The 26,061-nt window shown below is 37.1% G+C and overlaps 1 protein-coding gene and 1 pseudogene across 3 annotated transcripts in view; both read right to left on the reverse strand.

Annotated features, from left to right (window-relative positions):
• The window catches only part of NME7 (NME/NM23 family member 7), a 220,727-nt gene that overhangs the window by 177,539 nt on the left and 17,127 nt on the right, over positions 1-26,061 (reverse strand). The window lies entirely within an intron of this gene.
• On the reverse strand, positions 3,720-4,913 carry LOC134383045 (N-acetyllactosaminide beta-1,3-N-acetylglucosaminyltransferase 2-like; annotated as a pseudogene).

Here is a 26,061-nt window from a genome sequence, read left to right on the forward strand (position 1 = left end):
GGACACTTTTAGTTCTCATCTTATTTCACCTCAAAAGCATCTGACACTGTGATTAATTCCCTCCTCCTTATACACTTTTTTCTTGGTTTCTTTGACATCACGCTTTCCTGGTTTTATTTATACTTTTCTGGTCATTCCTCCTTTGTTGTATTTGCAGGCAAATCCTTATCTAATTGGCCATCAAATGTTGGCATCACTGAAGAGTTGGTTCTATGTTCTTTCCCGGTGATACACTTGAAGCAGTTCATACCTGTTTGTAAGAGCTAATTATTAAATTTTCAGGAATGTTTTGATCCGGTTGTTAAACCATTAGTAGCTTTAAAACAGCCAAATCAGGAATATTTACATTATGAAAATCAGCAAATGCTACATATCAGAACCTCCCTGCAGCTCCACCCTCCGACAACTCCAGCTTGTTATTGAATATTTATCAGCACACCAATGCCCTCTTTTCACCCTATGCTCTCCACCGAGGTGATTTTTAACACATGGCATAAATTGCCATCTATGTGCAATGACTCAAATGCATATCTCTAATTCAGAGATTTCCTGAGTTGCAGCTTACTAGCCACCTTCACTTAGATGACTTTCAGAATCTCAAATTCAACAAGTCCAATATCAAACCCACGCTTTCCACTCCCTAGATCTGGTCCTCTTCCAGTCAAAACTATTTTGTAAATATTATATCTCCATCTACTAAGCTGCTCATGGCAGAGACCTGAGAATCGGCTTGGATGACTCGCTTGTGTTCCACATCTCATCCTTCCCCAAGTTCCTTCAATTTTCCTTTCAAAGCATTTTTAAAATCCATTCACTTTTCTCCATCTCCACTGCTACCACCCTAATCTGGAATCATTTCTCTGCTGAACTATTGTCATAATCTTCTAATTGATCTCCTCGCAGCTAATTGGCCTCCCTCCAGTGCAATTCACCCAAATTGATACTATTTAAAATCCAAATCTGATTCTGCCACCACATCCTGACCCCACTTAAAACTTTTCACAGCTCTTAAGACAAAGGGCAACATTCTTAACATGACCCATAAAACTTCACATGGTTTGGTTCTTCTGAGATAGGAGGTACTCAGTTTCCCTGGGTTTGGATTAAAAGACACACCTCTGGGTTTCAAACAATTCTCCAAGGTTTCAGGCCCCTTAGTAACAAAAAGTTATTGTTTCTAGTTAGACCTATTTTTGGCACCAACCCGGGAAAATGAGACCAAAAGGGGCTGGCTTATGCAAACCCAGTGGCTGGGCATGCTCAGTAGAGAAAGAGTTAAATAACCCTTGTAGCTGAATGACCTCCCACTTGAGGTGCTAAAGAGCACTGAATATTCTTGAAAGTGGTGCATGTAATAGAATTTGACCGATGAACATGCTCCAAGAAGAGACCAACTGAGCATGTTCAAGACTATGTTACATAATAGGGAACCACCCACTTAACTGAATATTCATTAGACAGCAAAACATAAGAGCTGAATCCCAGCAGAATGTAGGGCTGTTGCTCACTCTCCTAAAGCCAGCCAGCACTCTGCCTGTGGAGTGTGTATTTCTTTCTTTTTGTATCAAACTTTCAGCAAGTTGTTGCTCACTTTCCTGCAGCCAGCCTGTACTTTGCTTGCTGAGGTGTGTATGCTTTACTTTTGGGTTAAGCTTAGTTTTAGCAGGTGGCTGCTCACTATCTTGAGCCAGTCTGCACTCTGTACTGAACTTTAACTGTGTAATTCTTATTCTTATATTAAACTTGGTGTGGGACCTGCTCAATCTCTGGAGCTAGGCTGCACTCTCTCTGTGAAATCTGTATTGCTCCTTCATTATATTAAACCTGTTCCCACTTTCTACTGTAACTCTGCTCTTGAATTCTTTCCTGTGGCAGTGTCAAGAACCTGGTAAGAGGATGGGATGGGTTGAGACCAACTACTGGGCTGGACCCTTCCTCCAGCATCACTTCCAGAACTCCAGCTTCATCCCACATCATTTTCTCCCTCTCTTACAGAGCTCCAGTTTTGAAGGCCTTCTTGAGTTCCTGGAATAGATCAGGCTCTTCCCACCTAAAGAGATCTTTGCCTAGATTTCTTTCTCCTCCCTTACCTTTGCCTAATTAATTCCTATTTATCTTCCTGTCTCAATTCAAATATCTTTCCTCAGAGAAGCCTACCCTGACTCACTAAGATGGGGCCAAGTTAACTGATATGAGCCATGAGGGTAACTTTTAATTCATAGTCTTTGTCAATATTTGTCACTAATTTTACATTTGATTATGATTATATTTGTGGCTTTAGTTGATATCTATCTCTCCCATTAAACTGTAAGGCCCACAAAGACAAGTAACTATATTCATTTTCTGCTCACACTTAAATTCCTAGTGAATAGAACATAGAAGATACCCATTAAATATGTGAATTTTTTTAAATACACTGATGTTATTTCCATTTTTTTTAGTTTCCAGTATTACATCTAATAAGAATCCTCATCTTTATAAACACAAAAATATATCAAGAAAGCATGTTATGAGATAGTACATATAAGCAATAGTTTGGCAGAATTTTATCAACTCTAGTAGTTCATACTCCCAAAAAGCAAATTTTAAAATTCGAAAATAACAGCTTTATTTAATATATGTTACAATTTAACATTGAAAATACCATGCTCTAGTTAAATATTTCATCAACAACACTGTATACAAATAAAATATTACACAAAATATATTTAAGAAAATGTTTCCATCTTTGATCTGAACAATAAATAAAAACACAGGCACTTCTACACTGAGACAGGGAAACAATCATTACTAAGAATAATAATTTTGTACAAGCAACATGTGAAAATATGGCAAGAACAGAATCCTAGAGTTTTAAAATGACGAATCACATATGAAAAGCTTTGCAACTTCAATCTTTTCACTTCAAGCTCAAAAGTTATATATGCTTTCCTGGTCCACAGTGAAAATTCAAAAACCCAATATGGTTGTCAGGGGCAATTCAATCTTTAGTTAGCCATTATGGAATCATACTTATTGTTTTCAAATAGTAAAATGAGAAAACTATTATGATACTGCCCAGCAAACTAAGCACAAGATAAAACTAAACTCTCTCTCTCCTTATTGTGACCATAAGACCAGAACAAATTAAACTAGATGAGTGTCACAAAGTGATTCTTACTTTGCAAAACTAATTATATTAAGACAAGAAAATATTGTGGAGTGACAAGAAATCTCAACAAGTCAATTTTCTAAACAATTATCAAAATTCATTCAAATCTCATGAAAATAAATGTAATTCCATTTCACAAAAACCACTGAGTCATGTATAACATAGTGTTTATAGCCAATAGGTTTATAAACACGTGAATTACAGATAAATCAGTCATTAATATTGGAATTAGGAATATTAACACATGGGAGAACCAAAAAAAAAAAACTTAAAATAGACAAATTCTAGAAATTTATGATTTCAAATGAGAAAGGTGGACAAATTATGGTCATTAACTAGTAAGAAGGATCAAAACCAACTGTCCTGCTATATCCTCCATAAAAAATTAACATCTTCTGCTTTCCTTCTTTACAAAAGTACCAAATTGAAAGATTCAAAGGCCCTCAAACGGATATTACTTATAAAGACAATTTTGATGGTTTAACATAGAAATTACCCTAATGTGAGGACTCAACATGGGAACTATTCAAGATATGCCTTTCTATGCAAAATTTAATTTGTATATATTTTAGCATCTTAAATGAGCATTTTGCAACCAAGATGAAATATCAACCATCTCTTCAGGTTTTCTATGAATTAACACCAGATCTACATAGGAACAAATGTTATTCTTGTTTTTCTTCTTGATATCAAATGTCCTGAAGCCTTTATGTTTCCCTGGAATGAGGCCAAGTGTCTGAAGACACATTCCAATAGAAACATCATCGGTGGGGTAGAGATGGACCTGGTCAGTTGTACTGTACAGCCTCAGGGCCAGGTGCAGAGTAGAGGAGTCTACCTCCCCCTGCATAAGGTGGATAGACACCAGAGTAAACAACTTCTGGGATACAGAACTGCAGTTTCTTATCCTGATGAGGTCCAGCATTGTGGATCACATCACCTATAAACAAATCTTTGGCTTTTTCTCGGATAAGCTGTTCAAGTAATTCAGGATTTGATGGGTGTTCACAAAAACATCATCATCACCCTTGAAGGCAAACTTGGTATATGGGCAGAAAGTGCTCACCCACCTTAGAAACAGCACCTCCTTCAGAGACAGGTTGAAGAAAGTGTCCCTGTAGCTCCAAAGAAGAATGCTCTGGTGCTTCTCACTCTCAAACTTCAGCATGCCTGAAAGGTTGGGGTGGGTGTCCTCTGGGGGTTTCTGGCCCCCCACCACAGCCCAGCAAGAAGATTCACACCACTATCTAGTTTGCCACATTGGTTCCTCTGCCCCAGGATTCCCGAAATTCTTGACTTCTGGAGAAATGTGGAGTGAGGGACTTGATTACCACCAATAAGAAGGGTTTCTTTGCACACTTATCTTGTTTAAGCAGTGAATAATTTCAACATCTCAAATACAGCAGAAAGTCTTTAAATATGTTCAGCAAACCGTTAAAGCCTGTGACAACTGATGTGACCCCTAAGGTCAGGAACACAGTAACTCAGATGGCTTATATTGGAAAAGTATATGTCCCCTGTCTGGTTTGACCAACGTGCTCAGAGTAGGATTATATTGTGCTTTCAGTTTTTCTTGCTCTGTGTTCCAGTACGCCTGGGGAGAGCTTGATGTCTTCCAGAACTTTTCTTTGGGTATTACTACTGCCCCATTTCCATCCTTTTCTTGACTATTGCTTTTGGAAACTTCCACAGTCAAATAAATGAAGACATCTGCCTTCATCAGAATACCCAACGACTTTATTCTTTGACGTCCAACATTCATTTCTCATATCTGTGGCCACCTCTTAGGTACCAAAGGCCTAGGGTAGTGCCCTGCTCAACAGTGCCACCAATCTTAGGGTTTAGGAAGCGTTCAAGACATTGGGGATTGTCGGAGTCTTAGTTCTCATGGTGTCACAGAGAGGATTTCCTCGAGGTCTCATGTGTCTCAGGAAGCCAGAAACACAAGGTGCCATGCTGCTGGGCTGCAAACCCACACCACGGCCCAAAGGCAGAATACGTGAATTAAATAAATAAATTTGGATATCACCCTTCTCAATTTCCAGTATGCATATAACATTTCTTAATTTGTTAAAAATAAACTTTTTACTTTAGAACAGTTTTAGATTTACAGAAAATTGCAAAGATAATACAAAGAGTTCCCATATAGGCCACACCCAGTCTTTCCTATTACTAACATCTCACATTAGCAACACATTTGTTACAATTCATAAACCAATACTGATACATTATTAATAACTACAATCCATGTATTTTCTACTTTTTATATTCAAAGGATAAGTTTTTGATTTCATAAACTAAGCTAAAATTTTTTACTATGTGTATAAGTATACCAATGAAATATATGAACATTTACACCTAGAGATAGTGATGACTTTTTTTTTTTTCATTTTTTGACCGGTAAGGTGATCGCAACCCTCGGCGTGATGTGGTCTACACCACGCTCAGCCAGTGAGTGCACCAGCCTTCCCTGTATAGGATCCAAACCCGTGGCCTCAGCGCTACCAGCACCACACTCTCCCGAGTGAGCCATGGGGCCGAGTGATGACTTTTATGTGGCAAACTAAGTTCATTTTGGATGTTCACTCTCCTCCAATTTTAGCCCTCCTCTCCGACAAGATTTTAATATGCACTTCTCCAACTGTTCTTTATCCCATTTAATACTAATACTGCTGAGTAGTTGCCATAGTAATATAATAATTTATGATAAGACCTAAAAGAGTGATAATGGCTGTAACTGTTAACTTTCTCAAATAATATTTTTATTTTAACAATAATCTTAAATGTATTTAACATTTAAACTGGACAATGTGGTTTTACTATACCCAGAAGTCTTAAAGTGACTATATATATATACAGCGAGAGAGAAAGAGAGAGAGAACACCTTCCTAGAGCATCAGTCTTACTTAGCAGTAAGTAATGTAAACATTTTTTACATTATTCTATACGTGTATGTATTGAGTAGAATATAAAATTCACATAACTTATAAGATAAAATAGGTGATTTAAGGAAATTTCAGACAATGTTAGAATTCCAAGTGCAATGATATTTGAAGGGCAAACAAGACTTTGGAGAACTGAATCACACCACACCTCTCTCTGCTACTGTTCAAAGGAAGGCCCTGCTCTACGAAGGATCATGTGAAACTAACAATCTTTTCCATGCATATGAACTTAAATTAAAAAAAAATCCAATTCCTCAGTTCAAGAGTATGTTTACTAAGCTGTGCTACCAACTATAATTATACCTTGGCCTCATACCAATGTTAATATTACCGGTCAGAAAGCTATTCCATTCCTGAGACACTATGACAATCAATAAACAAATGCCAATTGGACCTGGCACTACCAGCATTGCTGAGTGCACTGAGTGTGCCAAACCAACAGGTCTGCTGCTGCTGCCATTGCTGCTATCATTTGCTGGCAGCCTACAGCAAGTGACATGGCCCTGAAATGAGAAAATGCAGGAAACTATAAGGGGTTTTCTTTTGGGGTCAGGTGGGCAATACCTCAGAATGTCTAAGAGCATGAGCTCTAGAGTCAGAGAGAATTAGGCTTTGTGACCAAGATACATAACCTCTCTAAGTCTCAGTTTCCTCATCCGTAAAATGAGAATAGTAATAGTACTTTCCTCATAGGGTAGTTGTGGGGATTAAATGACTTAGTGTACATGAAGCACTTAGGATTTCTGTGGCCTAAGTCTCCTATAGCAGTAATGGTGACTTATAGTTCCACCTGTGACTTGAGAGCTGCACTGTACACACTCATCTCCCTCACTGGTCTTTTTCTGATATAAAGAAGACCCTCTCTTGATTCATGATGCCACAGACTCAGCTGCAATTAATCCTAGGTAAGTAGTTTTTTGAAGGCATTTGCAAAAAAATCAGTACGAAGGAAAAAGAAATTTGTGAAGGGCAAAAAAATGGAAACGTGACTAAAATATTTATGAATAAAAAAACTACCAAATATATATGATTATTTCTGTAACAATAAGTAATTTTTATAAAGGACATGTAATTAATTAGAGTCAGAGTACAACTCTTTTGGGGAGCTCAGACAGTTATGGACCTGTTTCATCAATAAAAAATTGAGAAGAAATTTCCTTTTTAAATTTTATAACACCATTTGTAACACATTAGTCATCAATTGTATAATTAAAACTTCTCAATGAAAAGGCATCATTGAAAACAACATAAATTACATTAATCAACACGAAATTACTGTCATAAATCGTAGATGTAAAAAATTAAATGCTGTGCTTTGGTTGGCACAGAAACCAAAGACGTTATGAAAAATAATAACAAACCATTTACATTCCTATAGTATAATATGAATGTAAGTAATATATTATTTACATACAGCACTAATAATATATTTAAAGTCATATAATTAATATAATATTTAAAGTCATTTTAGACATTGTGCTTATTAGCAAACTATATGTTAAAAAGAGAGGTACCACACGTTATCATTTAGCTACTCTATGATGCAAAATTAATTATGTGGCTATGTTTCCAGGATCTGCACATCTATGTAAACATTTATGAAGAGTAAAATCTGAAGAACCTGACTCCAATACCAAAAAGCAAACCAGAAATGTTTTATATTTTATTTAAAAGGGATAAATATTTACAGATGACAAAGCAGTTCAATCCAAGGCTACTTTATTCAAAAATAAAGCACAGAAAAATTTTTTCAAATAAATTATCTAAATTTCCATTTAATGGCTCACAAGTGAAGTAAAATGTCTACTTAAAGAATCTTTTCAAGTAATTTTTTTTCTTGATAATAATATGCTTTGGGAAAGGAAGAAAAAACTGGAAATCGTACTTCATTATCTAACCCACATTAATGATAAATCCAGAGGAATCAAATAAAATATTAATATAGAAGTAAAAGTATTCCCCAATTCATAAGCACTTGGGGTGAAGGATGAGTGTGTGTGTGTGTGTGTGTGTGTGTGTGTGTGTGTGTGTGTGTGTGTGTGTGTGTGTGTGCATTTGTCTGCATATTAAGTGAAGATGAATATTTATGAATAATACATGATAATAGCATAAAATGACCTTTATTTCTTTTTACTAATAAATTACAAGGTTTTGAAAGAGGAGTTTTGATAATAAATTGCTCCAATGTAATGGAGCCTCTTAACAAGTAAAAGTCCCTTCTCCTCTTTCAGGGACCTTGTATCCTGGTAAGGCCTCAAGAGAGTATGAAGAAGTTAAGATAAAGTATCAACTCAGCACATACTGACAGAGATACCACATTTAAGGACCAAGTACATATAATGCTTAAAAAGAAAGAAAGGAAAGAAGGAAGAAAAAAGGGAGGACAGGAAATGCCATTACTGTTGTTTTTTTAGGGAACCAACTATCATTAGCTTTCATGAAATCAGTAGAATCCACTGTTCACATTTGATTGCTTATACTTATACTCTCTAATTCTCTACACGGCTGCTACTTTAATCAATCTTTACAAATCTTATTTCCTCTCACAATAGTTAGAAACAAATACTGAATTAATCAGGTGGGGAGGGAAAGGGAGATGAGCTAACAGTTGTCAGGCATGTTTAATATATATCTCAGTTAATCCTCACAATAAACCTGTAATAGAGGTAATTCCCCCATATTCACCAAAGGGAATACAGAGGTTCAGAGAGGCTAATGTCCAGATAACACACAAATCAAACAGCTGGTCAGGCCAGAGTTGGAATTCAGACAAAGGTTTTACTGATGGCCAAAAATCAATGCTTGTTTTCAGACACCAAAAGCTCTGAATCAAGGAAAAAAATCAGAATTTAAGAGTTCTGGATCATCCAGAAGAGTAAAGGAGATGGGAGACAGTGAGAAGGGTAGCCTGTCTATAAGGAACACCTGAGCAGAAAAGCAGACACAGATAATAAGAAATCAGAGATGACTAACAATGGAAAATCAGTTTGGCTTTGATCCTAGGAAGAATAGCTCTGACAAGGTTACTGAAGTCCTCTTTAAATGTTTCTGGCATTTTCATTTAAGATGTGCTATAAGAGGTCAAGGAAGAGGAGTTACCCAGAGACAACACAAGATTATAAAGGCCAGGAATGTAAATCAGTTTATGGAATAGAAAGGCATATAAAGAAAAGGAAAAAATGTGGAGGCAACAGTAAGATGACATGGTGGTGTGGGTTCAAAATCACAGCAGATGTTTGGAAATGTTTTTATTTCATCTTCATTATTTTGAAGCCTATTTTGGCTGATTACAGAATTCTATGTTACAGCACTAACAGTTATTCACGAATGCATCCTGAAGGACAAGGCTTTGGATTCTTCAGTCTCATAACATAACCAAGAAGACTACTCCAAGTAGCTTCAGTTTTTCAAAGAAATGCATTTCTTAAAACTAAATGATATTATATACCAATCATCTATTACATGTCTGAAATACAGTACTATACACTTCTAGTTTCTGAAATTGTAAAAGATGAATTTTTTAAGTGCCTGCTACCTGCATATTTTACAATTATAGAACTGCAAAGGGCCTTTGTTAAAAGAAATACTTACTGAGAGTCATTTATGAGAAAAATTCTATATTGGGCACAGAAGATAGAAACTGAAAATGTTTACAAAGTTGAATAAGACTGTTTAAAGAGCTTAGAACTAATTGAGAAAAGATTCATAGTTATAAAAGTTATTTTTAAAAATCACAGATAGTACATACAATTTAGGAACTGTTACTTAGTATTATATCACTTATTTTCCATATGTTTAAAAATCCATTTTAACAGTGGCTTCAACTTTTGACTTATAGTAATAACTTCACATCATGACCCAATGCACATATACATATAAATATGTTACTGAAGAATTTCTCACGGTAATATGTATCCTTATTATGTGCTATGTACTAAGATACCTTGTATTTTCTATGCTAGTCTATTCTACTTTGGGTTTTTTCTTTTTTTTTTTTTTTTTAACATGGATGGAGACCCACTAAACTGACTCCACGACCTACATATAATGTCAAGAGTTTTTGAAAAAAAACTGCATTATTACTCACACCTTCCTTCCATATCTGCTCCTTCACTCTCAGGTCCACTCCCCTCCACACACACACACACACACACATGCACAAACACACACACATGCACCAAAAATGGTTTTTCCTACTGAAACCAAGGAACACATCAGTCACAAAAATAAATGTGCTGTATTAAAAACAGACTACAATGAAAAACAACTGTACAGTGTATTTAAAGAGCAGGAAGAATCATTTTTGAGAGACATTTTAATTCATCTTGATTACTCATCCTTGCATAGACAGTACTCATAGCTAGCTGCCTACTATCATCTGAATGTTTGTATCCCTCCAAAATTCATGTCAGAAACCTAATCGCTAATGTGATAGTATGAAGTGGTGGGGCCTTTGAGATATGCTTATTAGGAGGTGGGGCTTTAAGGGTCCTTTGAATGGGATTAATGCCCTCATAAAAGAGACCCCAGAGAGTTGCCTTGCATTTTCTGCAATTCAAGGATGCCACAAAAAGGCACCATCTGTGAGGAAGAAAATAGGTCCTCACCAGACATTGAATCTACTAGCACCTTGATCTCGGGCTTCCAAGCCTCCAGAACTGTGAGAATAAGTTACCCATTTTATGGCATTTTGTTATTTCTCCCCATACAGAATAAGACAGTGCCTCAAAAGGAAGAGGAAATTATGACACTGTAGTTCAATGAGCAGATGAGCAAACAAGCTTCTCATTTAAATATGAGGTTGTAAGGAAACAGCCTCTGATGCTATTGGGTCAGAACTGTGTGAAACAGAGTCCTGCTGCTTAAAATTCTTATAGAAAGATGAAGCAAAAAAGAAGCACTGTTTCTAAAAATCACTTATCTAAAACATGGTCCAATGAAAGAGCCAATATGACACTTCACTGGAATTCAGCAATTATATTCTAGCGAACAAGAACAATCATTTCTAAAGAACTACTTTAATAACTAAATATAAAGTTTCAAATGTATATTATTTGAATATTTATTTGTATATATTATTGGAATCTATGAGTCATAATTCCATGCCACTTTGAAGTTTTTACCATTTTTATCAAGCGATTAAGTCCTTGGTGATTTAAAAAAAAAAAAAAAAGAAATCAAATTTGGTGCAAGCTTTCTTAGTATATTTCTCATTACATATTCCTACTCACCCAAGAATTGACAGTGAATTTCATTTCCTATGGCATGTCACAATTCAGCCATCTTGTACAAATCAATATAAATTTAACAAAATATTATTTAAAAATATAATTTATGGACTGTGAACTAAGATATCTTGGATGAACTTTTAAAATACTAGTCCTCCTCATAACTGGACAGCAGTAAACAATCTCCACTGTCTTGGGGTTTATTATTTAATACAAAGAAACATTTAAGGTCTAAGCAACTGTAAAACCATTTACATAATTTTTCTTATTCTAGTCCTTCTACACTTACCCTCTTTTCTATTCTTCCAAATTTTAAAGCATTTAATTTTGACACAAGCCAAAATGTCTTTAACTGAATCCTTTGTTTATTGAGCAACAGCTGTTTTAAAACAAACAAGAAGAAGGAGGAGGAGGAGGAGGAAGAAGAAGAGGAAGAAGAAGAAGAGGAAGAAGAAGAGGAAAAAGAAGAGGAAGAGGAAGAGGAAGAGGAAGAAGAAGAAGAAGAAGAAGAAGAAGAAGAAGAAGAAGAAGAAGAAGAAGAAGAAGAAGGAAGAAGAGGAAGAAGAAGAAGAAGAAGAAGAAGAAGAAGAAGAAGAAGAAGAAGAAGAAGAAGAAGAAGAAGAAGAAGAAGAAGAAGAAGAAGAAGAAGAAGAAGAAGAAGAAGAAGAAGAAGAAGAAGAAGAAGAAGAAGAAGAAAGAAGAAGAAGAAGAAGGTTTTCAAGATGGCGGCGGCTGCGGCGGCTGGCGCGGAGTAGCTGAGGTGGAAAAGGTGGCCACTGGGCCTCAGGCAGCCGGGAAACTTGTGGACCTTCCTCTGGCCATCTCTTAAGCGAGGACTGCTGCTGCTGGCCGGTCGTGGGGGCTCAACGCCACTTTGCCCCCGGCAGGAGAGGCTGCCTCATTTACCGGCAACAGCTTTGAAGTGTGGAGCAGGAAAAGAACTGATTCTTAGCTGCAAAAGCGAGTCTTGAAACAGGGAACACGGCGCCAGGGCTGCTGTGGATGCAGCCAGGATCCCGGAGGCTGGGGCCGCACTGAAGGCTGCCAGCTGCCCTATTCAGGATTCGAGGTTTCAGGCCGGCATTAAAGAAGATTCCTGGGAGCGCCCGAGCGGCGCCGCGACTGAACAGCCCGAGGCGGCAGCGCCGAGAACACGGAAGGCAACAAACCAGAGACAGAGCGAGCGCCCGACCTGGCACAGCACTGTGAGTGATCCCTGGCACAGCTCTGTGAGTGATCCCTGCCCACCCGGCTCCCGCCTGCACCACCAGGCCACTCACTGCCCCAGTGCTGCCTCCATTTTCCCAGGTGCGGGCAGCTCCGCCCTGATCGGCCATCACTGAGCCCATTTGCTTGGCCTGGCGCGGGGCTTTCTGGATCCTGCGGGCCGACCTCCTCTCCCACTCCCTCCGCGGTTCTCTGGCAGGGCTGGGGGTGTGGGGCGTCCCGACCAGTTTTGGGAGGGCTAGGAAGTACGGGCGGGCCGACTGTCACTCCACCACACCCTGGACTCCGGCCCCGGTAAACTTCCTGTTACTGGGAGGCAGATACCATCTCTGCGACTACCAGTTTGGAAAAAAGCCTAACGAATTTCTGGTTGGGAATAGTGTGGTAGGAGAGTTCCCAGGTCCGCTAGAACCTGCCGGAGAGCAGGCTGCAGGCGGGCACTAGACTCGGTTTATACTGGGGGGATACAAAGGTGAACAAGACCCGAGAAAGATCTACACAGTGCTACAAAGGCACCCAGAGAGACCGGTCGTCTGTGCCTAGCAGAAACCTGGTAGACTTCCTGGGCGAGGCGGTGCTGAGCAGGGTCTTGAAGGCCCAGCTGATAGACGAGGGGTGCAGAAGACACACCCCAGCCCAGCACAGTGTGCACAGAGGGGGGAGACGTGCGGCCAGGGAGGCGGAGACTCGACAGAAACCACACACCCGGTGGGGTCGCCACTGCACGATCTAACAGCCTGGGCCAGAGCACACGGAACGGGGAGAAGTCCTGTACAGAAAGTGAAAGCTCAACAGAGATCACACACCCTGTGGTGCGTGATCCACCAGCCCAGCAGAGTACAAGCTGACCAGAAAGGTGGATCCCCGGAGAAGCCCAAGACCCGAGGCAACCACACACACAAGACACTAGAGGCCAACTGAGCAGTCACGGCGGGAGCCATACCAAATTGGCAACCACAGCAACATCCTAGTTAGTCATTAGTCTCAAACCGGTGGACTGTGAAACCCCCTGCCACAATGAATAAACACCAAAAAAAAGACACCAGAAATACAAAAAATCAAGAAAGTACACCACCAAAAGTTAGTAAATCTCATACTCTAGATCCTATAGAACAAGAAGCCCTTGAAATAACTGACAAGGAATTTCGAGTGATAATTCTAAGGAAACTGAATGAGATACAAGAAAACTCAGCTAGACATCATGATGAAATGAGGAAAAGTATACAGGATCTGAAAGAGGAAATATACAAGGAAATCAATGTCCTGAAAAAAAATGTAGCAGAACTTGCTGAACTGAAGAAGTTATTCAGCGAAATAAAAAACACAACGGAGAGTTTAACCAGCAGGCTTGTCGAAGTTGAAGAGAGAACCTCTGAACTTGAAGATGGGCTGTTTGAAATAACACAAGCAGACAAAAAGAAAGAAAAAAGAATCAAGGACATGGAAGAAAATCTGAGAGAGATATCAGACAACCTCAAGCGCTCAAATATCCGAGTCATGGGTATTCCAGAAGGGGAGGAAAATGGAGATTCCATTGAAAACATATTCAACAAAATAGTGGCAGAAAACTTCCCAGGTATAGGAAAAATCACAGATCTTCAGATCCAGGAAGCTCAACGATCTCCAAATGTATTCAACCCAAAAAGGCCTTCTCCAAGACATGTCATAGTCAAATTGGCAAAACTCAGAGACAAAGAGAGAATCTTAAAAGCTGCAAGAGAGAAGCGTCAAATCACCTATAAGGGAGCCCCAATCAGGTTAACATCAGACTTTTCATCACAAACCCTAAAAGCTAGAAAGGAATGGGATGATATTTTCAAAATACTAAAAGACAAAGATTGCCAGCCAAGAATACTCTACCCTGCAAGGCTATCCTTCTGAAATGAGGGGCAAATAGTATATTTCTCAGACAAACAAAAACTGCGGGAGTTCACTACCACAAGACCACCCTTACAAGAAATCCTCAAGGGAGTACTGGGTTTGGTTCCTGAAAAATAACTACCACTGCCATAAAAACCTAAGAAAAATCTAAACCCGCTAGTACAATAAAAATGGCATTCATGAAGAGAAAACAAGCTAACAAAAACACTATCTACAACCTAAGGAACCAACAAACAAAGAAACCAAACAGTAAATCAGAAAGCAAGGAACAAAAGACACCTAAGACAACCAAACAACCAATAAAATGCTAGGAATAAATCAACACCTTTCAATAACAACTCTTAATGTTAAAGGCTTAAATTCCCCAATTAAAAGACACAGACTGGCTGACTGGATCAAAAAGCAGGACCCAACTATATGCTGCCTACAAGAGACCCACCTCACCCATAAAGATTCACACAGACTAAGAGTGAAAGGATGGAAAAAGATTTACCATGCAAACAGAAAAGAAAAACGAGCTGGAGTGGCTATTCTTATATCTGACAAAATAGACTTTAAACTAAAAACCATAAAAAGAGACAATGAGGGACACTACTTAATGATAAAAGGACTGATCCATCAAGAAGACATAACAATCATAAATATGTACGCACCCAATGTTGGAGCAGCCAGATTTATAAAACAAACTCTATTAGACCTAAAGAAGGTAATAGACACTAATACCATAATAGCAGGGGACCTGAACACTCCACTGTCAATATTAGACAGATCATCTAGGCAAAGAATCAGTAGAGAAACACAAGATCTAAACAAGACTCTAGACCAATTGGAATTGGCAGATATCTACAGAACATTCCACCCAACAACCTCAGAATATTCATTCTTCTCATCAGCACATGGATCATTCTCCAGGATAGATCACATATTAGGTCACAAATCAAGTCTCAATAAATTCAAAAAAATTGGAATTATCCCATGTATCTTCTCAGACCACAATGGATTAAAACTAGAAATTAATAACAAACAAAACTCTGGAAATTATACAAACACATGGAAATTAAACAGCATTCTACTTAATGACATATGGGTCCAAGAAGAAATCAAGCAGGAAATCAAAAAGTTTATTGAAACTAATGAAAACAATGATACATCATACCAAAACCTGTGGGATACTGCAAAAGCAGTATTGAGGGGAAAATTTATTGCATTAAATGCTCACTTCAGAAGAATGGAAAGATGGCAAGTGAACAACCTAACACTTCACCTTAAAGAACTAGAAAAACAAGAACAATCCAATCCTAAAGTTAGCAGACGGAAAGAAATCATTAAGATCAGAGCAGAACTGAATGAAATTGAAAACCAAAAAACAATTCAAAAGATCAACGAATCAAAAAGTTGGTTTTTTGAAAAGATAAATAAAATTGACAAACCATTAGCATGGCTAACAAAAAAAAGAAGAGAGAAGACTCAAATAACAAAAATTAGAAATGAAAAAGGCGATATTACAACTGATTCATCTGAAATACAAGGAATCATTCGAGACTACTATAAACAACTATACGCCAACAAATTTGAAAATCTGGAGGAAATGGATAAATTTCTGGACACACACAAGCTCCCAAAACTGAACCGTGAAGACGTAGAAAATTTGAACAGACCAATAACAATAAAGGAGATTGAAGCTGTTATCAGAAGGCTCCCAACAAAGAAAAGCCCAGGACCAGATGGATTCACAGCAGAATTTTACCAAACATTCAAAGAGGAATTGACACCGATTCTTTACAAACTATTCCAAAAGATTGAAACGGACGCAAATCTCCCAAACTCATTCTATGAAGCAAACATCATCCTGATACCAAAACCAGGTAAAGATATAACCAAAAAAGAAAACTACAGGCCGATATCCTTGATGAATATAGATGCAAAAATCCTCACTAAAATACTAGCAAACAGAATACAGCAACACATACGAAAAATTATTCATCACGATCAAGTGGGATTCATCCCAGGGATGCAAGGTTGGTTCAACATACGCAAATCAATAAATGTGATACACCATATTAATAAACTCAAACACAAGGACCATATGATCATCTCTATAGATGCTGAAAAAGCATTTGATAAAGTTCAGCACTCATTCATGACAAAGACCCTCTATAAGTTAGGTATAGAGGGAAAGTATCTCAACATAATTAAAGCCATATATGCCAAACCCACTGCCAATATCATCCTGAATGGGGAAAAGCTGAAAGCTTTTCCTTTAAGAACAGGCACTAGACAAGGATGCCCACTCTCACCACTTCTATTCAACATAGTGTTGGAAGTACTAGCCAGAGCAATCAGAGAAGAGAAGGAAATAAAGGGCATCCAGATTGGAAAAGATGAAGTCAAACTGTCCCTGTTTGCAGATGACATGATCCTATATATCGGACAGCCTAAAACCTCTACAAAAAAACTCTTGGAATTGATAAATGATTTCAGCACAGTAGCAGGATACAAAATCAACACACAAAAATCAGTAGCATTTCTTTTCTCCAATAGTGAACATGCAGAAGGAGAAATCAAGAAAGCCTGCCCATTTACAATAGCCACCAAAAAAATAAAATACTTAGGAATTGAGTTAACCAAGGATGTGAAAAATCTCTATAATGAGAACTACAAACCACTGCTGAGAGAAATTAGAGAGGATACAAGAAGATGGAAAGATATTCCATGCTCTTGGATTGGAAGAATCAACATAGTGAAAATGTCCATACTACCCAAAGTGATATACAAATTCAATGCAATCCCCATCAAAATTCCAAAGACATTTTTCTCAGAAATGGAAAAAACTATTCATACATTTATATGGAACAATAAAAGACCACGAATAGCCAAAGCAATGCTCAGCAAAAAAAATAAAGCTGGAGGCATAACACTACCTGACTTTAAGCTATACTACAAAGCTATAATAACCAAAACAGTATGGTACTGGCATAAAAACAGACACACTGACCAATGGAATAGAATAGAGAATCCAGAAATCAACCCACACACTTACTGCCATCTGATCTTTGACAAAGGCACCAAGCCTATTCAGTGGCGAAGGGACTGCCTCTTCAGCAAGTGGTGCTGGGATAACTGGATATCGATATGCAGGAGAATGAAACTAGATCCATACCTCTCACCGTATACTAAAATCAACTCAAAATGGATTAAGGATTTAAATATACACCCTGAGACAATAAAACTTCTTAAAGAAAACATAGGAGAAACACTTCAGGAAATAGGACTGGGCACAGACTTCATGAATACGACCCCAAAAGCACGGGCAACCAAAGGAAAAATAAACAAATGGGATTATATCAAACTAAAAAGCTTCTGCACAGCAAAAGAAACAATTAAAAGAGTTAAAAGACAACCAACAGAGTGGGAGAAAATATTTGCAAAATATACATCTGACAAAGGATTAATATCCAGAATATATAAGGAACTCAAACAACTTTACAAGAAGAAAACAAGCAACCCAATTAAAAAATGGGCAAAAGAGCTAAGTAGGCATTTCTCTAAGGAAGATATCCAAATGGCCAACAGACATATGAAAAAATGCTCAACATCACTCAGCATCCGGGAAATGCAAATCAAAACCACATTGAGATACCATCTAACCCCAGTTAGGATGGCTAAAATCCAAAAGACTGTGAACGATAAATGCTGGCGAGGCTGCGGAGAAAAAGGAACTCTCATACATTGTTGGTGGGACTGCAAAATGGTGCAGCCTCTATGGAAAATGGTATGGAGGTTCCTTAAACAATTGCAAATAGATCTACCATACGACCCAGCCATCCCACTGTTGGGAATATACCCAGAGGAATGGAAATCATCAAGTCGAAGGTATACCTGTTCCCCAATGTTCATCGCAGCACTCTTTACAATAGCCAAGAGTTGGAACCAGCCCAAATGCCCATCATCAGATGAGTGGATACGGAAAATGTGGTACATCTACACAATGGAATACTACTCAGCTATAAAAACGAATGAAATACTGCCATTTGCAACAACATGGATGGACCTTGAGAGAATTATATTAAGTGAAACAAGTCAGGCACAGAAAGAGAAATACCACATGTTCTCACTTATTGGAGGGAGCTAAAAATTAATATATAAATTCACACACACACATACACACACACACACAAACCGGGGGGGGGAAGAAGATATAACAACCACAATTATTTGAAGTTGATACAACAAGCAAACAGAAAGGACATTGTCGGGGGGGAGGGGGGGAGGGAGAAGGGAGGGAGGTTTTGGTGATGGGAAGCAATAATCAGCTACAATGTATATCGACAAAATAAAATTTAAAAAAAAAATAAATAAAAAAATAAAATAAAATGGTAATTATCACACCCAAAAAAAAAAAAAAAAAAAAAAAAAAAAAGAAGAAGAAGAAGAAGAACCATCTCACACAAACTTGCCAAAACAAAAGTCTACCCAATTACAAATTACTTAATCTCTCTAAGCCTAAATTGTTCTATAAGGTTACCATCAGGATTAAATGAGGTAAGCTGTTTAACACTGTGCTCAGCACATGGGAAGCCTACTTAATAAATGGTAGGGTGTTGCTGAAGAGCAAGTGAGGGAAAGAGAAGAAATCGGAGTAGTAGCACTGCTAGTAGTACTAGCAGTAACTAAGAATAATCTTTCATTTCAATATGTAAAAATTATACCTATCTACTACAAAAGACTACCATTAAAAAACAAACAAAAAAATAGTCCTTAATGCACACACTGTTAATTGAGGAGGGAAAAATCAATTACCCATCATCACATCCTAGAAAGAACTAGATGGCTTTTTCTGGATGATGAGTAAATATCAGTGTAGGTAAAGACTCCAGAATGACAGTAAATAAATAACTAGTCTATTTGGATTTCCTAGGCACAAACCAAAAAAGAATCACACTTCAGTTCTGAATGCTACTGAAATAAATCCTTAAATATGCTCCAGACCTGGATCAATAACATATAACATGTATCTTGATCTTTATAGTAGTTATTTTTTTTGATAGGGAAAATGAATATTTATTAGACAAATTTCTTTTTTTCATCCTATATATGTAATTAAATTAATTCATTAAACTTAGAAAGAAGCTTAATTCCTACAGAATATTAGATATTTCTATACAGTTCCAGTGATATTTTTACCCAAATTTACTTGAAAAATCTGTTTGATAGCATGCAAGAAAACTTGAGCTTTTTCCATGATGTTAAAAAGTAATATGGCCTTAAAGTACATAAACAGATACATCTGTCAAATGACAGATCAAATGCATCATTTTTTGTTGAATTAAGAGTTGTTTTAGAAATTTGCAGAATGTATAACATTTTAAAATACTTAAGGTTGGGGCCAGCCCTGTGGCTCACTCGGAAGAGTGCGGCACTGGTAGTGCCAATGGCCGGTGCGCTCACTGGCTGAGTGTAGTGTGGACAACACCATGCTGGGGGTTGCGATCCCCTTACCAGTCAGGAAAAAAAAAAAAAAAACTTAAGGTCGGGCTTTTAACTTAAATTTTACATTTTCCCTGAAATTACATAGGCTTAGATATCATAAAATGATAAACTACTTTTTTTTAAAGGATATGCACATTTATTTGTTCAAATAACAAACACATAAACTGAGTAACAGATGAATAACAAGATACTATTTAGAAAGTAGGGCTTCAAATTTTCACAAAAACTGGAGATGTAAAACATTAAAATTTACAATTTTCAAAGGCAAATTAATTTCTTAGCAAATCGACAAGTCCATTTAATAAAATAAATCAATAACAATTTAATATCAAAGTTTAGCAACATAAATTGCATAAAAAAATCAAAACAGAATATAAACACAAGGGTACTTCAAAAAGTTTGTGGAAAATAGAATTGAAAGATAATGGAAATCTTTCCATGAACTCTTGATTGTTTAAATTTTTTGCTTTTTTTTAAAAAAAAAAAGAAACTAAGATCATAGAAAATATGTTCTCTGACCACAATAACAGAAGGTAATGTAGAAAACTTACAAATGTGTGGAAGTTAAACAACACTCTCCTAAATAAACAATGGGTAAAAAGAAAAATCACAGGGAAATTAGAGAGTACTCTGAGATAAAGATCAAAGCACAACCTATCAAAATTTATAAGATGCAGGACTCATGCATTGCTTAGAGGAAAATTTATACATATAAATACCTATATTAAAAATAAGAAAAATCCGAAATCGGTGAGGTAAACTTCTACCTTAAGAAAATAGAAAATGTAGAACAAACTAAACCAAAAGCAAATATAAGCAGGAAATAACAAAGATTACAACAGAAATATATGAAATAGGGAATTAAAAAACAATAGAGAAAATCAACAAAACCAAAATTTGATTCTTTAAAAAGATCAACAAAATTCACAAATCCTTATCTAGACTGACCAACAAAAAAGAGAAAAGACTGAAAATACTAAAATCAGAAATAAAGTAGGGGCATCATTACATTGTCACTATGGCTTTTTGTGGTGGTGAGATTTAGTTTCTTTCTCTTTCTTGTCTGTATTTTTTTTTTCTAGTGGGTTTTGTTCTCTCTTGTGTATTTGTGATAGTGATTATCACTTTTTAGATTCCAGATGCAGGATTTCCTTGAGGATTTCTTGTAGGGCTGGTTGTGTTATGGTGAACTTCCACAGCTTTTTGTTTGGAAACTACACTATTTTCCCTCATTTCTGAAGGATAGCCTTGCTGGGTACAGTATTCTTGAGTGGAATTTTTTTTCTCATTATTTTGAATATATCATCCCATTTTCTTCTGGCCTGTAGAGTTTCAGTTGAGAAGTCCGCTGCTAGTCTGATAGGGGCTCCCTTATAGGTGACTTCATGCTTTTCCCTTGCTTCCTATAAGATTCTCTGTCTTTGAGGTTTGCCAGTTTGACTATAATGTGTCTTAGGATCTTTTGGGTTGAATCTGTTTGGGGATCTTTGAGCCTCCTGGATCTGAATGTCCATGTCTCTTCCTATACCTGGGAAGTTTTTGATTATTATTTCATTGAATAGGTTTTCCATGCCTTTTCCTTTCTCCTCCCCTTCTGGAACACCCATGATTTGAATGTTAGTGCGCTTAAGGCTGTCTGTTGGCTCTCTTAGATTTTCATCATTTTTCAAAAAGTTTTTTCCTGTTTTTTGTCCACCTGGGTTACTTCAAAAAGATATATTGAAGATCAGAAATTCTTTCATCTGCTTGTTCTAGCATGCTACTTAAACTATCAGTTCTGTGTTTTATTTCATTGAGTGAATCTTTCAGTTCCATGAGTTCTGCCACATTCATTTTTAAGGTATTAATCTCTTTGTAAACTTCCCCCTTCATATCCAGGATTTTTTTCTCATTTCATTATGTTGTCTAACTGAGTCTTCTCATATCTCAGTGAGTTTCCTTAAGATTGTTGCTTGGAATTCCTTCTCAGTCATTTCAAGGGTTTCCTGTTCTACAGGGTATGGCACTTGAGAATTACTGTATTCTTTTGGAGGTTTCATATTTTCTTGGGTCTTCATATTTCTAGTATCTCTACATTGATGTCTGGTCATCTGGTATAACAGTTGCTGCTTCTGTTACTCTGGAGTGGGCTTTGAGGAAAGAGACATCCTCATCTTTTTCTGGTCTCCACTGGCAACTCTCTGTAAATGCAGTCAAGTATATGGCGGGCCACCTGAACAGTGGCTGTCTGTTCAGCTGCTGTGGCATTGAATTGCTTTTTCAGCAGCAATGGCTATGGCGGTGGCTATGGTGGGCCACCTGCATGGAAGTGGTGTTTTCATTGTGTCCTCTTGCCTCCTTTTGGGTGGGAGTACTGCCCTGAGCTCCTTGTCTAGGACCCCAGGCATGCTCTCTTGACTACTTCTGGGCAGAGGGTGCTGCGGCCCTTGGTTCCTCCTCCAGGACTCTGGGCATGCTCTCTTACCTGCTTCCTGGCAGAGGGGGCTATGGCCATCGACTCCTTGCCTAGGACCCCGGGCATGCTCTCTTGCCTGCTTCTGGGTGGGGTGGACTGCAGCCTATGGCTCCTTGCCTAGGAACCTGGGCATGCTCTCTTGCCTGCTTTTGGGCGGAGGGCTATACTACTTCTTTTAAACTTTCAGTTCCCTCAAAATCTTCATTTATCTTCTTGTCAGGGCATAATTCAATTTGTAACTGTTTGATAACATTCTCCATTAGCCTCCCAGATGAGAGACATTTTTCAGTATCTGAAATCCCCTTGCACTGTATCTGAGCCTTTGGATGCATATTTATAGTTGTTCATATACATATCTTTCTACTATAAGTAAGTTCCTGAGGACAAAATTGAGGAGGTCATTCATCTTTATATCCCCCAAAGTGCCTTCCACAAGTTGGCACTCAGTCAATATCTGTTCAATACTTCAATCTTAGACTCATAAAAATTAATTCCTATTGAAAACTGTTTACACAACACTTAGCACAATATATTTGAGTAATGTTTTATCTGCCTATTTTATCTGTTGTTTCAAGAGTACAGAAAATTTCATTGTTTATGTATTCCTACATCTTACCACTGCTCCCACCACTTAAAAACTTTATCTTGCATATCTACTAATTTAGGCAATTACTAATTGTTTGTCACTAACATGTCTATAAGTTATTTTGATATTCTTCAGCCAAATCACATATTTTTGCCTTCAAACAAACATAAGTTTAATCAATGAACCAATAAAACATTACTTTCTAAGCTTCTACCAGGCCCATCCCTTTAAGATAACAACTGGGGTACTCATCCTCAACCCCTACAAATACCAGTGGTGGGGGAGGAGAAGAGGAGGTGTGCCCAGAGCACTGCACCTTACTCCTCTTTTCTGATTATTACTGAAAATTCACTATCAAGAAACCTACAAAATACGCTGACAGTGTGGGTCCTTTTCACTTGGGATAATCTTCAGCAGGCTCTGTACAGAAAGAATTGATAAGGGGATAGAATAAGCACCCTGGGTCCTGGGTAGCAGAGGGAGGATATGCAGAGGTCAAAATAATGATCCTAATCCTCAGGTGCTTTGCAATCATTCCAAACAGACAAATAAAGACTAGTACACATGAAACAACAGCAAAAAAACGATACAAAAATAATTCAGAGATAGGCTGTGTGATACAGAACTATAGGTATTTGAAGAAGAGCAGTCTATGTGGTCATCATGATGAAAACCACAGTAGTGTAGAGGTGGGAATAAGCATTAGTGTTATTGAAAATCTGAGAGGATGGAGCTTACAAAGGACATAGAAAGTTGGTAAAAGATATGTTTAAATTTTAAAAACAAAATGAAAATACTGAATCACTGAGTCAGTGAACATTCTGAGTAAAGAAATAAGATCATGAAGCTAATGTTTAAATAATATTCATCTTAATAGGAATGTGAGTTCTTGGGGGGTCTCTCTTGAGTCTTGAGGGTCTTGAAAAGTAGGTTCTCAATAAATGTTGTCCAATATAATGTATGGATAGATGGATGGATGGGACAGATGGATGAGCGTAGACAGAGTTTAAAACAGGGTAAACAACTTAGGGCTATGGAATTAGAATTTGAATAAGAGAAGAGAACTAATGATTTAGGAATAAAAAAAAAACACATTAAAATGTATAAAAGCTAACAATATTATGGAAAATGTCCAAAGAAAAATATTACAAAAAGCACAATAATAATAATAGCAATAACAACTCTAATTTATTAGTAGTAGTATTATAACAGTATCTAACATTTACCAGCCCTTATTATGTACAAGGTACCATAAGTTCTTTGTGTATATTATTGCACAATCCTTACAACACCCTAGGAGGTTGTTATTTTCCAGAATAGATAACTGAGGTACAGAGAGGTTAAGTAACCACACTTATTAAGTGCCAGAACCAGGACTTAAACCCAAGTCTGACAAAAAGACCTTTTCCTACACCAATAGTCTCTGAAGTACTGGATCCCACTGGGGGTGGGAAGAAAATATCAACATTTCTACGACTATTTCTTTTTTTTTTTTGTCATAACCTACTAAAGTTAATATTATTTTATATGATTTATTACATATGTAAGATATTAATATAGTCATATAAATTTTAACTAAGCACTCATTCATAAGGGTGGGAAAGACATTCTATTTTTTTTCTACTAGGAATGTAAGATCAAAACACCTAAGAGATTGAGTTACATGTTCTGCCTCCTGTCTACCTTTGTTTCCTATAAGAATTCAATGTCAAACAGTTTTATCTTTTTTTTTTTTCCCTTCAAAAACAGAGCACGGCTAATCAGATAATCCATTCATGCACTTATTCATTCCAAAAATATTTATCAACTGCTTATCTTGTACCAAACTGTGGTAGATTGTTAATTCTAAGAAATAATCCCTGACTTTAGGAGGTCAGTAACGTAAAGCCCAAACATGTAAACAATTTATTATGAGAACAGTAATGGTGATAAGTGAAGAACTAGCACTTTCTATTAGGTACTTGCTAAACACCATTCTAAAAATTTATGTATTTTATCTAAATAATGTTACAAGAGAGACGGTATTGTTGTTTCCATTTTACAGATGGTAAAACTCAGGCTCAGGTAACTTAAGAAACTTGCTGAATATTACATAGTTTGTAAACAAAGGTAAACTGAGGCAGCTTGGTTCCAGGTCTCATGCTCTTACCACTCTCCTACAGAGTGATGAAAAGGGGCATGTGAGGGAAATAGGACTAAGCAGACTACACACATGGCACTGTTTGCTAGATCTCCAAAACTGGCAACTAAATCCTTTCAATTTAATCCCCAGTTAAAACAAATCAGACCTTAAAAAGCAGCAACAATAATGACAATAAGGCCAAACTTGCCAGACTTTTAATTCTAATATTGCATTGAAAAAATGTATATAGCATTTTTTGTAATGCTAAATTTCAGGAAAAATTACCTCACAATAGGCAACAAACATTTTTGTTCATACAAAAGTGCGCCCCTGCTTAAATCATACTAAAATGGATTTATATGATACATAATTTGAACCAACTAGAAAGCTGATTTTCAGAATTTGCACGTTTAAGAGTCAGTAACTAATCTCAATCTATTTTAAGCCAATTATCTGCTTCTGTGTGACTTCATACACATTCTGGAATAAACTATACAGACAATAAAAGTTACAGTTCAACAGGCTTCTAATGTTTAGTTTGAGTATCCCTGTACCTACATTCACCCTGAATGACGTTATAATAGAAATCAATAGTATCTGAGAACCTGCCACCTTAAGCCAGCTCCTTCCAGTTAGGGCAAGCGAAAAGTGGTTTCCAAAGAACAAACTTCACTTTGCCTTGAACATTCTGAGAATACAGTGAATCATTAAAAATTTATAACCTGACATAATAGGCAAATAAGCATAGCAATTCCTATAAGATGCTGCAGTGATAAGTACAATAGAAATGAAAATACAATAACCGACAGGTTTATATTTTCCCATTACCTCAGGCTAGATTTTTAAGCAATAACTTGTTAGGCACACCTCTTTTACCAAAGAGTCTTCCTCCAGGGCTTCTTTCAAAGCGAAAGTATTTTCTTACACTGAATTGTGTCAAATATTAACCTCACTTTAGTGTAGCCAGAACCAGTTT

Source organism: Cynocephalus volans, chromosome 8 (genome assembly GCF_027409185.1).
Source record: "Cynocephalus volans isolate mCynVol1 chromosome 8, mCynVol1.pri, whole genome shotgun sequence".
Classification (NCBI taxonomy): domain Eukaryota; kingdom Metazoa; phylum Chordata; class Mammalia; order Dermoptera; family Cynocephalidae; genus Cynocephalus; species Cynocephalus volans.